Here is a 25568-nt window from a genome sequence, read left to right as displayed (position 1 = left end):
AGGTATTAAGAAGGCACAAGAAGCAGGGGAAGATATTAGTGGTTTTCAACTTTTTCTAGTTTTTGAGCAAGTTAATGAGCAAGATCAGAGAGTTAGAGTTCATGCTGTAATCCCATTTAAAACCATTAAGGAAATAAAAAGTGCATGTGAGATGTCTGGTCTGAATTCGCCTTTTGTACAGAGCCTGATAGAAAATATTTGCTCGCAGCCCCTTCCTCCTAGTGATTGGATTTCTTTAGCTAGATCTTGCTTGAGTGGAGGAGATTTCTTGCCTTGGCGTACTTTTTGGACTGATTTTTGTACTGAATAGGCAGAAAGAAATAGAAGACAGAATTTAGAGACACCGGTAGAAATGTTTTTAGGAACAGGTGAATTTGCTGATTTAGAAAGACAGTTAAATTATGAATTTGTAGTATACAATCAAATAACTAATTGTGCGAAACGTGCCTGGAAGCAGATTATCTCTAAAGACCAATCCAATTTAGTTCTTACCAAAATCAGGTAGGGTGCGAGTGAACCGTACTCAGATTTTGTAGCCCGATTGTATCAGACCGCAAACAGGTCAATCGGGGACCCGGGGGCGTGTGAGTTTATTGTTAAGCAATTGGCATTTGAAAATTCAAATAAATATTGTCAGGACGTTCTTAGGCTGCACCGTAAAAAAGGTACAGTTTCTGAGTTTATCCGCTTATGTTCTGAGATAGACACTACTCATTTACAGACTGTAGCCCTAGCTGCGGCACTAAAGGAAACATTAAGGCCACAAGAATTGGTACGAAAGCCCTGCGGGAGATGCTATGTTTGCGGGAAAAATAACCATTTTGCATGGGAATGTTGCAGGTGCAATTTTAAGTTCAGGGCTCCATCTACTGGTGATAATAGATATTGCAGGACTAAACCCCACATGGCGGATCAAGATGGTGCCGATGAGCCCGCCTTCTTGTCATCATTCCCGCCTTGCCAGAACACAAACTTCCTGTCGGCCCTCCCGGGCCGAAAATGAGGAAGTAGGTGATGGTCGCGCAATGTGATGTCATCGCGCTGACCATGGGGGCCGCCATCTTTATTTTACTGGAGCGGAAAAAACAGTTTCCGTACAAACCCTTAATGATTTTCAAAAGCTATTAGGAGATATTAATTGGCTGAGGCCATCCTTAAAACTAACTACTTCTGAGGTAAGTCCTTTGTTTCAGATATTACAAGGAAATCCTTCTCCAACCTCTCCATGTCAGCTAACCTTAGAAGCTAAAACAGCTTTAAGGAAAGTTGAACATGCAATTAAAAATGCACAGCTTACTAGAGTTGATCCTAAAGAAATAGTGTATTTATTAATATTTCCAACTGAGCATACCCCAATAGGAGCCATATGGCAAAGATTAGGAGTTGTTGAGTGGATTTATTTATCCCACTCCCCTCAAAAAACATTAATTCCTTTTCATGATTCCATTGCTCAATTAGTAATTAAGGGCAGAACTAGAATTTTACAATCAATTGGATCTGAGCTTGATATCATAATTATTCCATTTTCTGTTCAACAGACTAATTGGCTTTTTCAAACTTCTAGCTCATGGCAGATAGCTTTTGCTGATTTTCCTGGCCGGATAGATAGCCACTATCCTCGTGGTAAGATTATACAATTTGCATCATTAATGTCAATTATTTTTCCAAAGATTGTACATGCACATCCTATAGATGAAGCTTTATCGGTGTTCACTGATGGGTCTAGCTCAGGTAAAGCAGGTTTTTATGGTCGTGTTCACACAGAGGTAATACACACTTCTTATACTTCTGCCCAAAGAGCAGAGCTTCAAGCTCTGATTTGTACCTTAAATTACTTTTCAAATGAGCCTATTAATATTTATTCTGACAGCTTATATGCAGTTGGAGTTACTAAAAATATTGAAACTTCAGTTATTGGGTATACTTCATCACAAGAGTTATTTGCCTTCTGTAAATTATGAAATAATTCAGTGCTAATGCAAAAATACCCATGTTTCATAGGACACATACGAGTTCATACTAATCTTCCAGGACCCTTAGTTTCAGGTAATGACAAAATTGATAAATTAGTAACTTTTTGTCAACAGATGTCTTCATATGACTGTGCACAAGCTTCTCATTCCTTGCATCATCAAAATGCTTCTAGCTTACGTAAAAAATTTAATATTACTAGAGAACAAGCTCGTCAGATTGTAAGCCAATGCCCTAAGTGTGTTATTCACACTCCATCTTTACCATCAGGGGTAAATCCCTGTGGATTAAAACCAAATCAAATATGGCAAATGGATGTAACTCATATTCCTCAATTTGGTAAACAATGTTATGTACATGTCATAGTGGACACTTATTCTAGATTTATTTTTGCCACAGCACGTACTAAGGAAAATACTCAACATGTAATTTCTCATTGCCTAGCAGCTTTTTCTGTGTTAGGGTGCCCTATGCAGATTAAAACAGATAATGCTCCAGCTTACGTAAGCTCTTCTTTTCAACAATTTTGCCAAGAGTTTCAAATTAATCATAAAACAGGAATTCCTTATAACTCCCAAGGTCAAGCCATTGTGGAATGAGCTCATTTATCTATTAAGCTTCAATTACAAAAATTAAAGGGGGGGAATAGGGTTATGACTCCCCAAAATAGCTTCAATCGTGCTTTGTTCATTTTAAATTTTTAAAACTGTGACGCAGAAGGTCACACTGCTGCTGAGAGGCAAATGTCTCCCTCAGTAACAGGCCCTTTAGGCAGAGTTTTGTGGAAAGATTTACAGACCGGTCAGTGGAAGGGCCCAGATCCAGTGATTATGTGGGGCAGAGGTCATGCTTGTATTTTCCCAGAAGGTGCTTTTCATCCTATTTGGGTGCCTCAACGTGCTATCAGACATGGAAGAGATAGAACCCAGATTCAAGCAACTGAAGATTGACCCAGAGGAGCCCCTATCCAAAAGTAAGAGATATCGGAAAAAGATGAAGAAAGACCAGATTCACCCAGCCGAAAAGCTGATTTCATGGGAAGACGTGAAGAAGCTAACAACACAGGCTTCCCAAATACTTCAACTCCTAGGAAAGAACAGGACCCCAGTGATGATGGTAGCAACAGTAATTGCCCTCCTGGGCTGTCAGGTAAAGGGGGATCAAGTAGACACTTACTGGACATATTTCCCAGATCCACCCCTGGTACACCCAGCTGTGTGGACTGGAGAATCTATTCCAGTATTTACTAATGACTCATTCATGATGGGAGGATTTACAGACACTCATATTACTCCCAATCATGTGACTAGATTTAATTATTCTGGCTATAGTGCCCAATTACCCTTGTGTTGGTCCCACGATAAACATGCTGGCTGTCTGAAAGTATCATTTGAGGAAAAGACAGCGATTGGTAGACCTAGACTGACAAATAATTCTATTTATGGAGACTTAAAACCTTACACTAGATCAGTAATTAATATGGGACTTTCCCATAATAAGCCAGTCATTTCTGCAAAACCTCCTCGGATACCCCACTGTCCAAATAGTTCTACAATTGAGATTGGCACTTTTCCTAGATGGATGGATTGTGTAAATACCTTTCCTGTACAACATAAGGTGTCTAAAGATAGTGGGTATATTTTAGACTGGTCTCCAAAAATTGATAAGAGACAATTACAAAGAAATTCTGCTATGACACCTGCAGGATTTGTTAGTAATATTTTGACTTATAGTGAAGGTGGTTTTCAAAAGGATGCTTGGCGTTTAATTGCTGCCTCAGAATTCTTACATTTTACAGACAAGCCTTTACCAAAATTTGTTGGCAAGAACTGTAAAGAGGGATCTTGCTATGGCTTACGAGCCTGTGTCCAGTCTCCTTATGTTTTAATTATTGGAAATGTAAAAGTTAAATGGATAGATGACAGATATATTGTTACTTGTAATAAATGTAACCTAACCAATTATATTACTAGGTATAATGGAGGAAAAGGAGTGCTGATACTTCATCAGCACTCCTTTTGTTTTATTACCGGCTAATATTTCAGAGCCATGATATGCTGATATGGTTTACAAGTCTTGCAGCAAATTCATGCCCAGCTAACAAGACCTAAACGTGCTATTGGAATTATAATTTTGGTGTTTTGGCACTTGTCTCTTTTATTGCCTCCACTGTCTCTGCATCTCTGACATTGTCTCAAAATATTCAACATGCAAAATTTCTTAATAATTTAGCTCAAAATACTTTCAAGGCTCTGCGTAATCAAGTAAATATTGATGAAAGAACTGAGACTAAATTAAATGCCTTAGAGGCGACTGTTTTAGACATAGATAATGAACTTTCAGCCTTAAAATTTAAAGAAAGGCTTAAATGCCATGAAAATTATAAATATGTGTGTGTTACAGCTGCCAAGTACAATGCTTCTCTCTGGGATTGGGAGAAGGTTAAAAACCATTTGTTAGGTATTTGGCAAAATAGTAATAATAGCTTGGATATTCTGGAATTTCATCACCATATTCAAGACATTCAAAATAATAGAGCTGATTTTTTGGATCCTTCTTCTTTGGCTAACCAAATATTGAAGGAGTTGAATGGATTCAACCCTGGAAATATTTTTAAACACTCGGCCTGGTACATTATTGTATTATTCTCTTTGCTGTTAATTCTCTTTTGTGTTGTAATTATAGGATGGCGAGTCTTCGGAACAAGAATACAGAAACTCCAAAGAGTGAAACGCCACCTTATTTTTAAGAAAAGAAAGGGGGAATATGTGGGGAGCCATTCTCACATGTGACTGGGCAACTCCCGGTTTGGGTCTGAGGTGCTCTGAGCCTTCCTGACCCCCTCCTGGTGCAAGAGCCTGTCCGTGTGGGGGTGTGACTTGACCACTGACCCTGGGGCCAATCACTGACCCTGACCTTGGAGTGCGGCTCCCCTCAACCTTCATTGGATGGAATTCTCCCCTGAATTTCTTATTCCCCAATAAAAGGCTACTCCCTGGCGTGCGCTTTCTCTCTCTCTCTCTCTCTCTCTCTCTCTCTCTCTCTCTCTCTCTCTCTTCTGCTAGCCCTGAGTAATCCTTGCTGCCCTACCGGGTGGCTCAAGGTGGGAACCAGAGGGGGGAGCTGTCTCGGACCTGGTCATAGAAAAAGGTAACTGAGTCTGTGTGTTTTATTATGATCTCACTAGCTAACTTTATGCCAAGAACCTCTTTAATGAATCCAGTGCACTGGTCACATGGTGGAGATGAGGTCAGACTTATGGTCTTGCGAGCTCAGTATAGTCCCTTAGACACAGAAGGATGAAAAAAACTGAGGCCTAATGATGTGCAAGATTGACATCAAACCTACTAAAACCAGTGGGGAATGTGATAGTAGGAGAAAATGTGACTCCATTTTGTTTTATGACTTCATCCTGTAAAACAACCATGCCACGTAGAAGAGTCATGACTGGAGCAAGATGTTCTTTTCCTTTTGCTATAGAAACCTTTAAGAACATGGAACTACCTAATGGGGTATTGTTTCTGTAACTAGGGTAACGGGGCTCTGTTTCTGTAACTGGGGTGACTGGGATAACTGTGATTGGTTAGGCTTCCCTCTGCTTGACTGCACTGTCCAGCTTCTGTAACCTGGCTTGCTTGCATTGGCTAGCAACCAGCGCTTGAACATCCCTTTTGCGGTTTTCAGGCTTATAAGGAGTGCCCTTGCAATTGTTCGGGGCTGATCAGGGGAGCAGCTTTATGTTCTGGTCAGCTGCCCCCAGTGTGCTTCAATAAAGGCTTGATTCGATTATATGTAAGTGGTCTGGAAGTCAGTTTATGAAACCCTGGGACAAAGCTTTAACTATAACAACTCATGCGAGGCAAGCACTCTACCTCTGAGCTACAACCCAGCCCCTCATCATCTTTAAAAAAAAATTTTTTTGTAGTTGTAGATGGACAGAATAACTATTTTATTGGTTTATTTTTATGTGGTGCTGAGGATTGAACCCAGTGCCTCACTCATACTAGGCAAGTACTGTGCCATTGAGTTACAGCCCCAGTCATATTACCTCATCATCTTAATACAGTGACCCCAGGTGGTTTCTGGGGAACCTGGCACAGAGGAAGGAGGAACATTGAGGGAGGGTCCTGAGCCTGAGGGAAGGGGATTCCAGCATACCCCATTACTTGTTTTCCTTATGTTTCTATAGTTCATTTTTTCTTTGAAGTGTTAAATTAGTAGAATAAATACTGAAAAACTGAAAAGTACATGTGTTAAGCCCACTAAGTTATTTAAGTTTTAAATATATTATTTCTAACAAAGACAGAATTTAATAAAAATTTATTACATGGCTTTCTTGGAACTAAACTCATCAACCATGTTTTTCTTTGGCTGAGAAAGTCACAGTTTAAAAGGCAATAAAAATATTTTAAAAGTGGGAAAATGAACATATACTGTCAATTAAACTATTATATATAATAGTGGGTTTCATTTTGACACGTATACATGAATGGAATTGTTAAACCATGATGCAAAGAAAAGACCACCAGCTCCAATTTTAAATAAAATTAAAGCAAGTTTGTTATTCTTGCCAGGACTATCTCTCCAGAAAACCCTGGGCTAGAGAACAGTACCCCAGCTCTCTAGGAGCATAGTTTTACAGCACAAAAAAGTTGTGAAGGGGGGTGTCTTGAGAACTTACAGATAACAGGATTTTGACAAGCATAATACAAAGGCAGATAGTAGGTTAATTATCTACATGGCTTAACATTTCAAGGTAGTGAATAAATTTAGATCCCAACATCAGAATTTATGAGGCACCACTGAGGTTTTAGAGAGGGTTGTTATCTGGTTAGGGAAAGCCAGGCATGGGTGAGTTCAAGACATGGGCAGGAATTCCAGACAAGTTTAGAAATCACAGTAATTTATAGTACAACAGAAATTAATATTTCATCACTTTGTGATGAGATGGCTCCCAATCTTAGGTGGAATTAGGCTGGGTTCATCAGGATATAATTTTTGCTTCATTTCAATCCCGAGTACATTTACATTTTTTCTCTTTCTCCTTTCCTGTCCCCCTCCTCTACTGGTCTTCCTTCTATTTATTTATTGTTTTATTAAATTGTACTTTATAGAAGTGGAATTCACTGTGCTATATTTCCATATGTACATAGTATCATTTGGTCAATTTTATCCCTCAGTTCCTCCTTTTTCCCATCCCTCTTTTCTCCCCCTCTATCCCCTTTCTCCACTCCACTGACCTCCCTTATATTTTCATGGAATCATCCCCCTCTTTTTATACCTTTATTTAATTTATTTATTTTTATGTGATGCTGAGGATTGAACCCAGGGCCTCGCACATGCTAGGTGAGTGCTCTACCACTGAGCCACAATCCCAGCCCCAGATCATCCCCTTTTTATATTTCCTTATTTCTCTCAAATTTCTGCAGATGAGCTAAGATATTTGACCCTTGACTTTCTGAGTCTGGCTTAGTTTACTTTAGCATGATGTTCGATGTTCTCCAGTTCCATCCATTTACCAGCAGATGCTGTTATTTCATTCTTCTTCTTTTTTAAGAGAGAGAGAGAGAGAGAGAGAGAGAGAGAGAGAGTGTGTTTTAAAATATTTATTTATTTTTTTAAAGAGAGAGAGAGAAAAAATTAATATTTATTTTTTTAGTTTTCAGTGGCCACAACATCTTTATTTTATTTTTATGTGGTGCTGAGGATCGAACCCAGTGCCATGCGCATGCCAGGTTACCGCTTGAGGCACATCCCCAACCCTCTATACCACATTTTCTTTATCCATTCGTCTATTGGTGGACACCTGGGCTGATTCCATAACTTGGCTATTGTCAATTGTATTGTTATAAACATTCATATACCTGTATCACTATAATATGCTGATTTTGGTTCTTTTGGATAAATACCAAGGAGTGGGATAGCTGGGTCATATGATGATTCCATTTCAAGTGTTTTTTTTTTAAATTTTTTTTTTTAGTTGTAGATGGACACAATACCTTTTATTTTTTAAAATTTATTTTTATGTGGTGTGGAGGATCAAAACTATGCCTCATGTGTGCTAGGCAAGCTCTCTACCACTAAGCCACAATCCCAGGCTCCATTCTGTTGTTTAGAGGACTCTTCATACTGCTTTCCAGAGTGGTTGCTCTAGTTTGCAGCCCCACCAACCACATGTGAGTGTACCTTTTCCCCACACACTCACCAGCATTTATTTTGTATTCTTGATGCTTGCAATGTTAACTGGAGTGAGATGAAATCTCACTGTGGTTTTCATTTGCATTCCGCTGGTTCCAGAGATGTTCAACATTTTTCTTATTTTTGGGCCATTTGAATTTATTCTTTTGATAAATGTCTGTATAGTTTTTTTGCCCATTTTGATTGAGTTATTAAGTTTTTGATTGAGTTAAGTGTTTTTAATTCTTCATATATTCTGGATGTTAATCTATTAGAAAGTAGCTGGCAAAGATTTTCTCCCATTCTGTAATTTCTCTCTTCATGCTCCTGTTTCCTTTGCTGTGCAAAAGCTTTTTAATTTGAAGTCATCCTACTTACTGAGTCTTGGCTTTAGTTTTTGAACTTTAAGGGTCTTGTTAAGGAAGTTGGTGCCTGTACCAATATGTTGGAGAGTCAGGTTTCTATGAGGTCAATCTAAAATTTTCCACTGACTTACACCTTCATATTAGGAATCCTTTATCTTCAATCAATTGATCTATAATAAATAGCACCTTAAATTTTGTTTTACAGCTTCTGCCAAATAGTTCACTGTCCATGAACATTAAAATGCATAAAATGATGAAGGTAGAATAAAAGGAAATGGGCTTTATAATAAGTATACATTTCTTCCTTTTTCTATTTTTGCAGTACAGGGAATTGAGCACAGGACTTCATGAGTCCTAGGTAAGTGCAACATCCTTAGTTTTGTTTTTAAAAATTAAATTTTGAGACATGATATTTTTAAGTTGCCCAAGTTGGCTTCAAACTTGCAATCCATCTACCTCTCACTCCCTAGTAGCTAGGATTACAGGTGTGGGCCACTGTGCCTGGCTTCTCTCCTCTTTCAGCATTTTGTAATGAATAAGTGTCAATTCTGCAGGACTTTTAGGTAGTTGTGGCAGGTGGCCTGGTGACTATTGCCCCTGGATTCAGGGTGGCATTCAGGGTGGCTGCTGGCATCTAATGTGATGGTGGGTGGCAGGTCAGGCATGTTGTCACTACCTCCCCCCCAGCTTCAGTCTCAGTTTCTCCAGGGGAGGATATCAGGATGGAAGGCTGGCAATTGACTCTCTCTGAGCTAGCTCTGAGCTAGGGACTACCAAGGTCTCTGCTCCTCACCATCAGCGATCCCTCTTCCCCAACCTTCAGAACCTCACTTCTCCTCCAGACTTCTCTTCCAGACCCTTCCCCATCCTCCAAGCTCTGCCCCTCTTTTAGGTCTCTTGCATGCACTCAGGAGGAAGATACCATGTCCTGGGTCTCCTGATTGTTCACAGGAAGAGGACACTGTGTCCTGGGTCCCTTGAGTGTAGACAGGCAGGGGTCGCTGTCCTGGGTACAGGCAGGACCCTTGCCTTGCCAGGACTCTTCCAGCTCTGTGCCCCCGAGCTCCATCAGACCTCCTGTGAGGGATGTTGGGCTGGGTACTTCTACAGGGAGGCTCCCTGTGGGACCCCAGAGGCTCTCAATTCTGTCCTCTTCTTGCACTACATAGTTAACCATAGAATTGAAAGCTGTACTTTCTTGTGGCTGTTTTCACTATACTTGAGCTGGACTGACCCTAATAAGGCACTCTTAAGGACTGTGGTCAATATCACAAAATGCAGAACACTGGGTCTCCTTGTGCATAAATATCCTGGATTAACCATGGCCCTTTTACACAGGCAGCTGGAAAGTCCCTATGTGAAGGGACTTTGAAATTTGCTGAAGGACTTAAGGGACTGCCAGGCAATTTAGGAAAAAGTACAAAAAAGTCCCAAGCTAATATCATCCCTCTGAGATGGACTAAAGTCCCTAGAAATGACCTTGGCTTGGCCTGGACCTCCTGAGAAGGGGTGCCCCATGGGTGAAGCTATGCTCACCTGTTCCTTTGTCATATAACCCCTTGCCCTGTTTAGGATAGAATCTTCCATGGAAGTGCCTTGTGTGTGTCCCCTCCTCTTACTGTGCCCTTGGGTGTGGCCTACCCAGGTGTCAGTCAACCTGCTGACAGTGGACATCATGAAGATAGACTCAGCCCCCTGAAACCTGACCCCTTGCCTCATTTGAATAGCTTCTCCTCAATAAAAGGGGTCAGCGCGTGCTCTCTCTCTCTCTTTCTGTGGACCCTTGTCAGAGGAGCCATCACAGCAACCCCAAAGAAAAAGGAATTTGTGTCTCTTGTGTGGTTATTTCATGCAGCCCAGTTAGCTCAGTTTAACTAGAGTGACCCCTGAGCCTTTTAGTCGTGAGAACAGAAACCCAGCAAGGAGCCATCCCTTTTCCCCACCTGGTGGCTGTGGTGCCACCAGAGCACTGGTGTGGTCTGCTCTCTTTGCAGAGTGTGATGTGTGGGGTCAGGTGTGTCCTCCAAAGCCCCCCAGCCCCCTCTACCCTCTGGGAAGTGATGTTCTCTGAATACCTGCCCCCCCACCCTCAGTGGGCAGAGATGTCCTCTGAGGTATTTGGCCACTGTGAACAGAATGCTGTATATAACTGCATGTTGTTACCTAGATGTGTTTTTGAGGCAGTTGTCTATGTTCTTAGGATCATGTGGTGACACCATTTCAAACTTTTGGGAAAATGGCCAGCTTTTTGATAGTAGTGAGCTGTTGTGTGTTCCACCAGCAATGCATGAGAGTGCCTGTGGCTGCTCATCATCTTCAAGGTGGATGCTGCACTTAAGGAAAGACCTTAGCAGCTTAGTAAGTGTGCAGTGCATCTTAGGGTTTTAGTTTGTGCTTTCTTCACAACTGGTGATGCTAAGAATCCTTTCTATGCTTCTTTACCATCTCATACTTTCTTGTGAGTTGTCTGTTCAGATTTTACCCACTGGGTTGTCTTATTGCTGAGTGTCTTACTATGTTCTGGACACAAATTTATTTTAGACACATACTTTTCAAATGTTTCACCCAATCTTTGACTTGTCTTTTCATTTCCTTAATATGATTTTTTTCAGAGTAATTTAACACAATTCACATTATCAGTTTTTTCTTTCATGGATTTGTTTGGAGGCTGTATTTAAAGCCTCATCCAGAAATGTGTGATCATGCACATCTTCTAGAATTTTGCACTTTCACATTTTAAATACAAGTCTATGGAATATTTTGATGGGTTCTAGGGTCCAGATGTGTGCCTTCTTGAGGTGTGTCCATATCCTAGGTTCAGAAACAGCTGGGAATTTCACTGGGAATGCATTAAATATGCAGATCATGTTTGAGATAATTTTTTCATAACTACATTGAGACCCGAACAAAGAATATCTCTGTATTTATTTATATTTCATTTGATTTCTTTCTACTGTTTCAAGATTTTTCTGAAAGTATGGTTGGACTTTAAGACTTACATGTAGTACTTCAATTTTGGGGGTGCTATTTTAAATGTGTTAACATTTATTTATTAACAGAATTATTTATTAACAATTATTTATTAATATTTCTTATTCCCGTTTATACATTCCACTGTTTCCTCTACATGGTTGTAGATATATAAGAAATCAATGGAATCTTGTCTAGGGGCCGTGTACTTTGCAGCTTTCTATCTTCACCCATTCTTATCAAGACATAGAATGGGCTCTATTTTTAATTTTATTTTTGTAGATGCAAATGGACATCATGCTTTTATTTATTTATTTATTTAAATGTGGTGATGAGGATCAAACCCAGTGTCTCATATATGTTAGGAAAGCACTCTGCCACTGAGCTATATTCCCAGCCCTCTATTTTTTTTTGATTTATAAAATTATGACCTGAAATAATGTGAACTATGAATTTCAGAGCTTCACTGTGACTAGCACGAGGGGATGCAAAGGCAGATTTTTGAATAGTGAGCATCCAGTGTCCTGTGCAGCCCATGATGGCCAGCAGGGTGTGCACATAACAACTTTCTCTGACCACCTGCTTTTGGGGGCCTTGTTCTGTGTCCTCTGCAGTTTTCCTTCTCCTGGGGAACCAACTGAGATGCCACATCTGGGGATGCCTTGGGGCCCATAGGTGAGAAGTAGAAGTTTCTTATCCTGGGGACCCACTTGGGGAGACATCATGACCTGGGGATGCCTGGGAGCTCTGTCTAAGGTGGGGACCAGAGTATCCTTTATCCTGGGGACCCTCTTGGGGAGACACCATGGCCTGGGGATGCCTGAGGGCTCTAAGGTGGGGACCAGAGCTTCCATTATCCTGGGGACCCTCTTGGGGAGATACCTTGGCCTTGGAATTCCTGGGGGATATGTCTGTGGTGAGGACCACAGCTTCCTTCTCCTTGGCGCCTATCCATGGAGGCTCTACTGTGGATTCAGGATGACAGAGGTCCATGTGAGGAAAATATGAGGAAGAAGCTTCCTGTGCACTGCCTGGTATGCTGAGGAAGAAATTATGCCATGTTTTTTACTTTACCAGGTAATATTTTAGTAGAACTTCTTTTACAGCAGTATTCCTCACTGAGGCTTTGGCTGCTCATCATTATGACACTTTAGTGTGTTTTGTGTGGATTAAGTGTATTTTGGGTGAGAAATCCAAGGACACAGGAGAAACACATATGCCCCCTCAAGATGGTACAGGGAGGGCCCAGCACCTGGAAGGGCTAATGTGCATCTCATTGCTTGCTCTTATTCATGTTTTAATGACTAATTTTTCCTATAGCTTTAAGTACTTGAGAAATATTGAGAATCGATGTGTTAAAATCCAAAGTTACATTAAGTGTAAATATTGTATTTGTGTTGGTTACAAGAAGAACCTGGGTGGGGTTGTAGCTCAGGGGTACAGTGGTGCCTGGCATGCATGAGGACCTGGATTCAATCCCAGGCACTAAAGACACACAGAAAGTACCTATTCTTTGGGTTCAGTGACCACTCCTCAGTTACAGCTCTCACAAGGGAAGCAAGGCAGGCAAGAAGGAGAGCAAGGAGCATGTGCTAAACCCTTTTATTGGGGAGAAGCCATTTAAATGAGGTAAGGGGTCAGGTTTTAGGGGGTTGAGTCTAGCTTTGTGATGTCTACTGTCAGCAGAGCAAGCGAAAAGACCAGAGTGAGGCCCCCCCAAACAGGGGCAATGTCGGTTCAGTCCACTTTGTGCACTCAATGCTCGTAGTTCACACACACACACAGCCCATGACTGGCTTGCCACATCTCCACATTCTCATTGCTCAGGGCTAAGAGGTGCTTGGTTCCTATGTGGCAGCTCCTGACAGTCTACAGCTCTTGGAACCCTCTGTGGTGAGTGGGTGAAACATTGGTCAAACCCTGTGGGGACTTTAGCTCCCAGAGTTCCTTTCAATGAGTGGGCAAAACACTAGGCTACATTACTCACAACCTCATGGGCTGTAGCTCTAAGGATCCCCTGTGGTAAGAACAGTAGAGCAGAGAACTTTAGTACCCAGAATCACTGGGCAGAGGTATTGTCCAGGTGAATGCGCAACCTGTAACTCACAGAGACCTCCACAATGAGGGCTGTGAAGGCAGAAGGCCAGAGTACACTACCAAGAATCCCTTAGGTCCTGGAGCTCCTGACAACTTCCTGTTGAGGGCTACATGGATAAGCTTTGTATTGAGTACCCAGATTCATCTGGGGTATCCAGGCAGATCCCAGGAGCCTTGATTGTGGGGTCTACTTAGACAGCATGGGACTTCATTGTCCAGAATAATCATTGGTCCACAGCTCTCAGAGACTTCTGAGGTCAGGGCTGCCTGAGTAGAATTGATAATAATACCCAGAATTCATGGGGGCTCAGAGTTCCAAGTTATCACTATAGTGGTAACTTGCACCAACATAGCACCAAACTACAATGTCCCTGATCCTAGGGGGCCTGCAGTCCCAAGAAGGCTCTGTGATGAGGTCTGCATAGACAGAACACCAGAATTTACTTCCCAGAATCCCTAGGAGTTCCTGTTGATGCAGACATGTAGCCTGCAGCTTCTGCAATGAGGGCTGCATTGTAGAACACTGGACAATACTAGCCAGAAACCTGGGGGTATGTGCTATTTGCAGTCTCCATAGGCTTCTGAGGCGAGGGCTGCATGGGCAAAACACCAGACAATGCCAGGGTCCTCCAGGGTGCCCCAACCAGCATTTGGCACTCAGCCCCCATAGTCCTCTGTGGCAAGGGTTGTGTGGGCAGAACATCAAATTACACATTCAGGAATCCCTGGGAATTCTGAATGAATGTTTAACTTGCATCTCCCAGAGGCATCCACAATGAGATCTGAATTATGTAGAAGGAATTATCTAGAATTATCTAGAATGCCCCAGGGCAGGGGAGTGAAGATTGCAGTTCCCAGAGGCCACCAGGTGGTTTGATCTGGAGTCAAGTTCTCACCTTGACAGTGCCCACCATGGACTGGGATTTAACCTTTTTTTTTTGGCACCAACAACTGAGCCACAACCCAACCCTTTTTATTTTTTATTTTGAGACAGGGTCTTGCTAAATTGCTTAGGGTCTCACTAAATTGTTGAGGCTAGGCTTGAACTTGCAATCCTCCTTCCTCAGCCTGCAGAGCCATTGGGATTATAGATGTGTGCCACTGTGCCCAGCCTTATCTTCTTTTCTTGAAACCCATGATCCTAAAATGGGGAAGTCTCTGGCTAAGTCACTTTGTCTCAAAGACCACACTTTCTTCCCAGCAACCTCTGTAGTGGCCTGTTTCTGGCCATCTGCTGTTAGGTGCATGAGTTAAGTGTGTGTGTGGGGCAGCTAGTGTGTGTGTGGGGCTCCTGCAGCTGTGCATGTCTGTACCTCTGCCCACCTGGCCCCCGGCTTCAGCAGCGCTTGGCCTGGTGGAGTGCAGGCCTGGGGTGCAGGTGTTAGGTAGTAGCTAGCAATGAGCAGTGAGATGCAGGCAAGGTCACAAATGTTCTTTAAATTACTTTAGAGGGGCTGGAATTGTGGCTCAGTGGTAGAGTGCCTGCCTTACCCGTGTGAGGCACTGGGTTCAATCCTTAGCACCACATTAAAATAAATATATAAATAAACAAACAAACAAATAAATAAATAAATAAAATTACTTTAGGGTCTTCTTTAAATTACTTCCAAAGTAGATGAGAAAGCAGAGTTGTAGTTAATTTGTACAAAACTAAACAGAAGCAGAGGAGCAAATGGGAAGACACTTCAAGAAAAAAGGATTAATGGGACTAACTCTTGGCTGTGTCCACTGAGGTTGGTGTGAGGTTAGAAATTATGACTAAATTTGTCTCCATTTGTCTGGGAAGGAAGGTTCCTTTAGTAGGGCAGGCACACTAAGGTAACTTCTGACCAGCAATTGACCAGAGTGCACACATTAACATAGGAGGAGCTTGTATATGAAGCCTCCTAAAAGGATGGCCATCATGATAGTTCTGGAGAGGACCAGCTATGGTCAAAAACTCCAGTGCCCAATGTAAAGAAGGAGGTGAACACCGGATTGGCAGAGGACAGAGGTGGTCCTTAGGTCTCCTGGTAAACATCAAACTAATAAAACTTGGGGACAGCATTTTCTCCTTTGTCATTCTCTGCCTGGAGATGGCCTACTCTCCTCCTCCAGAGTGCTTTTGCTCGAGCCTCACTTTTATTTTATTTTCACCTCACGGTCACTTCTAAGACAGTTCTCTGGCATGACTTTTGGTGCCGGACTTTAAAATTTTCTTTCACTGGAACACAAGAACTGAGGTTTGGAGTTTCAGCTCCCTGTGTTTCTGCGGCACAAGGAGGTGGTCTTGGGACTGCCTTTTCTCCTCTCCTGAGATTCCACTCCATGATGCCACAGACAACACAACCAGACCTTGTCACAGCAGTGGGAACATCCTTTATCCAATAACAGCTCAGAGTGGAGAAAGGGCTGAGAGTCACCAGGAAGCCGGGAGTACCATCACCTTTGAGCAGTATGCATTGCCCTCGGGGGCGTGGCCAACAGGGGCAGGGCCTCGCCGCCATCTTTGATGCCCTCCTGCCTCTTTCAGGGTGAGAGGCTTGCTTTCTCCTCAGGACTGACACCGGAGAGCCTGGCACCTGGACACTGTGGGTCACCCCTCAGGGAAGGGCAGAGCTCCATTCTCCTCAGAGCAGCCTCAGGGAGATTCCCGGCCTGAGGACACTGTGGGTCATATCTCTAGGGACACCTGGAGCTCCCTTCTCTTCAGAGCTTCCTCAGGTGGACGTCTGGCTAGGGGACAGTATGGGTTATGTCTCTAGGTGCCAGGAACTCCCTTCTCAGAGCGGTCTCAGGGAGATGCCTGGCTCGGGAACACTGTGGCTCATGTCTCTAGGGTTGCCTGGAGCTCCTTTCTCCTCAGAGAAGCCTCAGGGAGATTCCCCGCCTGGGGACACTGTGGCTCTTGTCTCTAGGGATGCCTGGAGTTCCCTTCTCTTCAGAGCTTCCTCAGGTGGATGCCTGGCTAGGGGACAGTGTGGGTCATGTCTCTAGGGATGCCTAGAGCTTCCTTCTCAGAGCAGCCTGAGGGAGATGCCTGGCTGGGGACACTGTGGTCATGTCTCAGAGGTGCCCAGAGCTCTTTTCTCTTCAGAGCAGCCTCAGGGAGACATCTGGCCTGGGAACACTATGGGTCACATCTCTAGGGATGTCTGGAGTTTCCTTCTTCTCAGAGCTGCCTCAGACTGGGGCCAGGCTCCGGGACCCTGTGGCTCATGACTCTAAAGCCACCTGTAGCTCCCTTTTCTTCAGAGCAGCCTCAGTGGATGCCTGGCTTGGGGACTCTATGGATCATGTCTCTAGGGATGCTTGAAGCTTCATTCTTCTCAGAGATGCTGAAGGAGATGTCCTAAAAGCTTCTGGAATGACCAGCACCAGGTCATTTTCATTTTAGCAATCATTTATCTTGAATTGATTGATCAATAGCATCTTACATTTTAGTTTTCAAGTGCTCTACAGCTTCGTTGTCCATGGACATTAACATTCATTGAAATGATGATAAAGATGAACATAGAATAAAAGGAATTGGGCTTTATAATAACAGTGTATCCCCCTCCTTAAAAAATATCTTTTTTAGTACTGGGATTTGAACCCAGGACTTCATGCATCCTATGTAAGTACTCTACCACTGAGCAATATCCTCACTTCTTATTTGAGACAGGATCTTGCTAAATCGCCCACACTGGCCTCAGATTTGGGATTTTCCTTCCTCAGTCTCCCTAATAGCTGGGATTACTGACTCCTATCCTGTTTCAGTGGAATACCTGCCTCTTCCACACAGTTTATGGTGGCTGGTACAGAACAGGCAGTGGTGGTGGATGGCTCAGAGACTTCTGCCCCAGATTCAGAGTGGTGGGTAAGCAGGCTATCACTGCCTCCTCCCAGCTCAGATCAATTTCCCCGGGTTGGGTTTTTGGGATGGAAGACTAAAGAAAGGAGGGGTTCTGAGCTAGTGACCACCAAGGCCACTGTTCCTCACCACTTGTGGTCCCTTTGTCGGCTTCAACCCTCCTCCAGACCCTTCCTCCAGTACCTGCCTCCCTTCTCCTGACCCCATCCCATCCTCCAGACCACACCCTCTAACAGGCTGTGCCCTAGAACCCGCCCTCAATGCCTCGCCCCTTCTCCAGGCTGTGTCTCTTCTCCTGACCCCTGCCCCATCCAGACCTTGCCTGATTTCCAGGCCCTGCCGCTCTCAGATCCCACTCCCGATGCGGGAGCTCAGTGCACTCACTAATTGACAGTACATTTGCAGCGGTGCACAAAATAGCCTGTTGTATAAATATTGACATTCTACATCGTTTAAAATATCCGATTGACTATATCAGGCTTTGATGGAACATCAACTGAATTTAGGAAAGTCACCTATTTTTTCTAGGTCATAAACATTTGAAATCAAATCAGAATTTGTGAAAGGTCAGGTAACACTCATCTGTGAGCCCTAATGTTCCCAGGGTCTTTTCCAGTGGGAGATCTCTAAGCAGCAGTCCAAACCAAGCAGATTGGTTTTCTTTTCTTTTAAAAAATTTTAACGTATTTTTTTTTGTTATTGTTGTAGGTGGTGCAATATCTTTATTTTATTTTTATGTGGTGCTGAGGATTGAATCCAGTGCCTCATGCATGCCAGTTGAGTGCTCTACCACTGAGCCCCAGCCCCAGCTCTGAGTTTTCTTATTTTTGAGTTGTTTTGCAATGTCTGTATTTACTAGGAAATGTCCCATGTCCTCCAGATTTCCAGTTCTGTGCAGTAGGTTTCTCCTATTAAATTTTTAAATTCTTCTCTTTCTGTTTTTCTACAGAATTCTTAATCCATTGAACTTCTGCTGTTTTCCATCAGCAATATTTTTAAAATATACTTTAAAAAATACTTTAAAAATATATTTTAAAAATGAATGTACTTTTTCTTGGTTTTTCATTGAGAGAATTGTCTTGTTTGAAAATTCTCATGATAACTGTAAATGATTTTAATTATTTTCTGCTTATTAAGATGTCTTTGGGGGATGGATATACAGCTCAGTGACAGAGCACTTGCCTAGTAATTGAGAGGCCCTGGGTTCCATCCCAGCAACACACACACACACACACACACACACACACACACACACCATGTCTTTGACAGGACTCAAACATCAGAGGTATGTTTTAAAAAAATCATGTGTTGGAACTTTCCAGAACGCTCAGTGAGAGGCGGAGGAGCGGCGGCTGCCTGGGCTGCACACAGTTACGCGCTCCTTCCCACTCCCTCACAATGGCCCCAGCCCACTCACCGGCTGTAGAAAATGGTGAAGGAAACCACTTATTATGATGTTTTGGGGGTCAAACCCAATGCCACCCAGGAAGAATTATAAAAGGCTTACAGAAAACTGGCCTTGAAGTACCACCCTGATAAGAATCCAAATGAAGAGAAAAGTTTAAACAGATTTCTCAAGCTTATGAAGTTCTCTCTGATGCCAAGAAAAGGGAATTATATGACAAAGGAGGAGAACAGGCAATTAAGGAGGGTGGAGCAGGTGGTGGTTTTGGCTCCCCCATGGACATCTTTGATATGTTTTTTGGAGGAGGAGGAAGGATGTAGAGAGAAAGGAGAGGTAAAAACATTGTGCACCAGCTCTCAGTAACATTAGAAGACTTATATAATGGTGCAACAAGAAAACTGGCTCTGCAAAAGAATGTGATTTGTGACAAATGTGAAGGCCGAGGTGGTAAGAAAGGAGCAGTAGAGTGCTGTCCCAACTGCCGAGGTACTGGAATGCAAATAAGAATTCATCAGATAGGACCTGGAATGGTTCAGCAAATTCAGTCTGTGTGCATGGAGTGCCAGGGTCATGGGGAACGGATCAGTCCTAAAGATAGATGTAAAAGCTGCAATGGAAGGACGATAGTTCAAGAAAAGAAGATTCTGGAAGTTCATATTGACAAAGGCATGAAAGATGGACAGAAGATAACATTACATGGTGAAGGAGACCAAGAGCCAGGACTGGAACCAGGAGATATTATCATTGTGTTAGATCAGAAGGACCATGCTGTTTTTACTCGATGAGGAGAAGACCTTTTCATGTGTATGGACATACAGCTGGTGGAAGCATTATGTGGCTTCCAGAAGCCAATATCTACTCTTGATAATCGAACCATAGTCATCACCTCTCATCCAGGTCAGATTGTCAAGCATGGAGATATAAAGTGTGTGCCAAATGAAGGTATGCCAATTTATCGTAGACCATATGAAAAGGGTCGCCTAATCATCGAGTTTAAGGTAAACTTTCCTGAAAATGGCTTTCTGTCTCCTGACAAACTCTCTTTGCTGGAAGAACTCCTACCCGAGAGGAAGGAAGTGGAAGAGACTGATGAAATGGATCAGGTAGAACTGATGGACTTTGATCCAAATCAGGAAAGACAGCACCATTATAATGGAGAAGCATATGAGGATGATGAACATCATCCCAGAGGTGGTGTTCAGTGTCAAACCTCTTAATGGGGCCAGTGAATAACACTCACTGCAGGCATTTAATATGCAGTAGTGAATGAGTGAAGGACTATAATCATAATATGCTCACTACTTGCTATTGTTTTTGTTTTAATATTCAATTATAGTAGTGTTTTAAAAGTTAAATGAAAAATAAAAGCAAATATAAAAGCTCTGAATTTGCCCCGTATGTATGATGACTTCAGTGTGCAAGAAGTTGTTTAATACTTGTAAAAACTACTTTTAAAAAAGTTCCCCTAGCATCTGTTAGGCCATACCTTGTAATTGATTTCAGCTGTGTATGTGAACAAACTTAGACTGAAATACTAGGTATATGTGTTGATTTCAGTGTATGACCCTTCATTGTTAAGCTATAAAATTAAAACTCTGTATTTAACTTGCAATCAGTAAAAGAAAACTTAATTTGTAGAGGAGTGTTGGTCTGTCTAGTTATTTGTACTAAGTGGGACTCTTGTGATGACTCTGCATTCTATTGCCTCAACTTACTTGAAGGTGACAAAATGTATAATTTTGCTTCTGGTATCAGTGAAAGAAATGATACCTTTCAAAAGATGGGGTTTATCATTATATGCTGCTTCTTAAGGGCTTGCACTTGTAGAATTGCATTCCCTTCTATTGTGCCATCTTTTAAAATATATATATATATATATATATATATATATACACATATATATACAAAACAGTGTTGACCAGTCCTGGTTACATTTTTCCCTTCTCTTTGGACCATGGTAAGCCCTGGTAGTGAAATCCAGACCTATACATGGAAAAGTAGTTTGCATGTATAATATAGGAAGGTGTTCCTTAGGTATGTTACAGGCTTAAACCATTTGACTTATGCTCCAAAGTAACTGTAATTTGGTGTTGGTAGTCTAGCAAATATGATGAATAGCTTTAACTGTATGTTTAAAAGTCATCATATGTTCACATGCTTAAATCTGGATATCAGAATTTAAGCAATTCTTGAAATGTATGAATGTCTCCTTAATATACTGATTACAAAGCAAAATAAAAATCATGTGTTTACACTTATACACCACAATGCCTCTTCCAGATTTAGATGAAATTATTTTAAGAAAAAATTTAAGTGTTAAATATTATATTACAAGATACTTAAAAGCACTATAGATGAAATTTCCTCAGGACTCAAATTATTACAATATGTAAGAGATAAGTCAATAGCTGATTTTTGTAATTAAGATACATTTACTAAAAATAAACTTTTTAGACATTTTGTTTTCTACTTTTCAATTTAGAAAGCATATCCCTATGTCTTATTAAAGTTCTACATTCATAGAAAGTTAGTTCTTTTATTCCTTGCAAACAAGGATGAGCATGATGAGCATGATGCTTTATATATTGCCAGGAATTCTTGTTAGAGAACTCTGTTAGCATTTTGTATCTGTTCAAAGTATCATTTAAAAATATGCCATTATGTTTTGAGTTCAGAAATTTGAATTTCTTCTTTTGAGATTATATATTTCTTAGTACTTAGGGTTATTTCATGTGAAGTGCCATAATTACATTTTATCCTAATGTTTGTGCCCCTATGTGCTTATAAGTTGGCTTTTAGAACAGAGTTGAGTATATCTCATATCTGTTGGATTCATTAGAAAAGAAATAAATTTTTATCATATTTAAAAGGTTATCATATTTGAATTAGTAGAAGCAGAGGTTACATATGTTCGTGTTGTGAACTGAACAAATTGCAGGTTTACTTGAATCATTTTTGGGAGGTTGACATAATGCCTTCTTCTCTGTCCTACTCCTGCTATGGTTTTCTGTGATCAGATATCTGGCCTGGAGAATTTTTTTCACACTGGGTATTGAACTCAGGGCCTTGTATGTGCTTGGCAAGCACTTAGCTACATACATCTCCAGCCCTTTTTAAAACTTAATTTTGAGACAGGGTCTTGCTATATTGACCAGGTGGGCCTCAAATTTATGATCCTCTTGACTTAGCCTCCCAATTAGCTGGGATTATAGGCATGTGTCTAAGTGTCTGGCATGTCCTAGAGGATTTTGATATTGGTATCACAGTTTCCAATGTGTTAACAATTTCATAAGCTATATTATGTCCATTTTTCTTCTCAATAGTCAATAAAAACTCTTTGTTGTTTTGATGGTATGTTTAATGTGAACATGCTTTATGAAGTGACCCCACTGTTCATGATAGTCTATTTATGCAATCCACCATAAGAGTATTTTGATTCTGATAGTCTCAACTGTGTTTCAGGTCCAGCATATTTTCCTAGAAGCAGTGATTATTCATTTCCTACTTGATTACACAAATAAGACACATTTTTTTTCTTTTGTGGTGCTGGGGGTTGAACCCAGGACCTCCTGCTTGTTGGGCAAACATTGTTCCAATGAGCTGCATTGACAGCGTCATAGATGCTTTAGTTATCGTTAGCTTCATGACTAGCTAGAGTGATAATAAAACTATGTAGAAGTTCTACTGAATTTGGAAATATTCAAGAGTCTGGACATATAATAATTCTTTGTGATTTAAAAAAATTTTAATTAGTTATTCTTTGTTATTTCTAAAAAGTAGAGTGTTTTTTTTTCATAACACAGCTGCATCTAAGATTTCATGTTCATAATATAATCAGGCATGGATGGAGCTGCCACCTGTGTTTTTTGTGTCTAATTTCCTTCAGAATATCATGGAAGAAATGAACCTGGTGTCTTTTTAAACTCTTCTGTTTACAAGGCCTCAGTCATGGTTGCCAATCTTGTTTACCTTTTTCTTTTCATTCAAGAGTTTGGGCATCTAATAATTTCTTGTGATTTTTACAAGGTAGAATGTTTTCCCACAACACAGAAGCATCTAAAGTAACTCTTGGACTGACTGCCAACTGTGCTCCTCTGGGATCACCACTTCTTGCTGAGCATCATGAAGATGGACACTGGTGAACTTTTAAACTCTTCTGCCCAGAAGGTGTTACTCATCACCGTTGCCAGTGCTTTTACCTTTTTCTTTTCTTTGACTATTTGTCTAGGGCAAATATTTTATTTTATTACTGCTAAAGGGTATGCATAGAAACAAAATAAAGACAAGGATTCTTTGGGATAAGTAATCCAAAGTCAAAGTGAGTCAATTTCCCATTGGGAAAAAATATTTTTTTTAATTTGTTTACAGACCTTTAATATTTATTTATTTATTTATTTATTTATTTATTTATTTATTTATTTTTTATGGTGCTGAGAATCAAACCCAGTGCCTCACACATGCCAGGAAAATGTGCTGCCACTCAGCCCCAGCCTCAGTCCTGGAACATATATTTTTACAAAGCCACTCTTTTGCTAAAATTCTGCCGTGAGTTGAACTAGAATCTTTAAAATGTTATTTTTTCGGGGCTGGGGATGTGGCTCAAGCGGTAGCGCGCCTGACCTGCGCGCGGCCCGGGTTTGGTCCTCAGCACCACATACAAACAAAGATGTTGTGTCCGCCGAGAACTAAAAAATAAATATTAAAAAATTCTCTCTCTCTCTCTTTCTCCCTCCCCCACTCTCTCTCTCTCCCACTCTCTCTTAAAAAAATGTTATTTTTTCCTCTAATCTAAATTAATCAATTTTTAAGAAGGACGTAGTAACAGCAAAAAAATATAACAAGTTTACATGTGTTATTACTTCAACAAAGAACATAAAAGAGGCACTTGCTTGAATTCAATATTAGCTTGAATTATTTGATTTTTGTGTTATAATAAATTTTATGTTTATAATAAAATACAGAACTAGCTAATAGTGTCAGTTACTGGTAATTAACTATGTAAATAATTAAACAAACAGGTATTTCTGAAAATGTAGCCATGTTTAATGTTTTATTTGCGTACTTTTATTATAAAGAAATTTCAGGGCTGGGGCTGTGGCTCAGCGATAGTGCACTTGCCTGGCGTGTGTGAGGCACTGGGTTCGATTCTCACCACCACATATAAGTAAATAAAGGTTTATCAACAACTAAAAAATATTAAAAAAAAAAGAAATTTCAAAGAAAGTTCAGAGATTTATCATGTAGCCTCAACCTGATTTTTCCCTTGCAATGACTTATGTGCCCTATCTCAGATGTGCTAACATCTTAGACACTTTGTCATGAAGAACAAATACTGGTATGCTATAATAAACTGAAGTTGTATTTCCTTTGGATCCTCAGTTCTGCCTCTTCCTGTTTCAGGAGCCCATCCAGGACCCCAAATGAGGTCCAGTCAACATGTCTCATAGACTCCTCTTGGGATGACAGTTTCTCTGAACTTCCTTGTTCCAATGACCTCAGCACCATGAGGAGAACCTGTCAGGTATTTTTTAGATTGTTCTACTTTGGGGTTTACTTGCTTTTCTTTACATTTAGACTGGGACTATGTGCCTGGGGGAAGCAGTCACAGAGGTAGGTGGTGAGCGCTCTGTCATCTCAGGCCCTCGAGGTGAATGTCATATTAGTACTGATTGTGCTCACCTGCTTGAGGTAGTGCCTTTCAAGTTCTTCACTGTGAAGTTACTATTCTCTGCATGTCCACATTGTCTGTGTTTTCTGGAGGAATTCACTATACAGGGCCCACACTTATGGAGCTGGGAGTTAGCTCCACCTTCTCTATGACCATGACTGCCTTAGTTATCTGGAATTCTTCTGCATAAGGGGTTTCTAGTCAGCCCCATTTGTTTGTCCAGTCATTTATTTGTACCAGTGTGGTCTTCTGGATAATTACCTTAAGCTGTTTTTTGTTATTCTTTTTTTTAATAGTCACTTATTGCTCAATTCATTCCTGCTTTAGCCATTGGGAGTTCTTTCCACTGGAGGATGGTCATGAGAAAGACCAAGGGACTAAAAGCTTGGAACTTTCAGCCCCTCAGCCCATCCTAAAGGGAAAGAAGCTGGAGATTGAATTAATAATTCATCCAGCCTACATGATTAAGTCTCTACAGAAGCCTCTAAAAGAAGTGGTTCAGGGAGTTTCTGAATTGCTGAACAAATCCATGTGCAGGGAGGGTGATGCTCCCCAACTCCATATGGACAGAGGTTCCTGTACTGGGAGCCTTCCTGGGCCTCATTCTGCACATCTCATCTGTAATTTCATCTCTTCTAGAATGTCATAAAAGATGGCTATTCAGTATGTTGCCTCTTCAGCCTGGCTTATTTTACTTAGCAGTACACCAGGTAGGATACATTTGTGTTTCTATGTAGGTTGATAGTTCCTTCCTTTCTATTCTGTGTTGATTGTGCATTCAGCTATGTAAGGACTTTCTGACTTATGATATGATAAGCATTATTAGAGCTTCTGTGCATAATTGCATTGCATTGTTTGGACATTTTTTTTGTATATATTTTTTTAGTTGTAGATGGACACAATATCTTCTGGCTTCCCTCTGCCCTTGAATATTAATATAATATCCTTGTAATAGCATCTAAAACTGATATAATAGCTTCCTTGTAGAGTTCACTATTAATATATCATCCATACTATGGCCTCTAAATCTCATATGATAGTTGTCCTGTGGCCATTGTTACTGATATGATCTTCATAATATGG

General features: G+C 41.1%; 1 long non-coding RNA gene and 1 pseudogene across 2 annotated transcripts; both read left to right on the top strand.

Moving 5' to 3' along the window:
* Positions 1 to 1037: 1037 nt before the first annotated feature.
* Positions 1038 to 5762, top strand: LOC143383698 (uncharacterized). 2 transcript variants are annotated; one of them, XR_013154559.1, is made up of 4 exons: positions 1038 to 1175; positions 1565 to 1623; positions 2836 to 3120; positions 4657 to 5762. It is a non-coding gene; the product is annotated as an uncharacterized LOC143383698 (long non-coding RNA). The 2 variants fall into 2 exon arrangements; XR_013089184.2 differs by having other exon boundaries at positions 2836 to 5762.
* A 13079-nt stretch (positions 5763 to 18841) lies between these two features.
* On the top strand, positions 18842 to 20084 carry LOC143383951 (dnaJ homolog subfamily A member 1-like; annotated as a pseudogene).
* The last annotated feature ends 5484 nt before the right edge of the window (positions 20085 to 25568 follow it).

The sequence above is a fragment of the Callospermophilus lateralis genome, chromosome 18 (genome assembly GCF_048772815.1).
Source record: "Callospermophilus lateralis isolate mCalLat2 chromosome 18, mCalLat2.hap1, whole genome shotgun sequence".
NCBI classification, from domain to species: domain Eukaryota; kingdom Metazoa; phylum Chordata; class Mammalia; order Rodentia; family Sciuridae; genus Callospermophilus; species Callospermophilus lateralis.
Note: the sequence above shows the minus strand (reverse complement) of the source record. Positions and strands in the feature narration are given on the sequence as shown.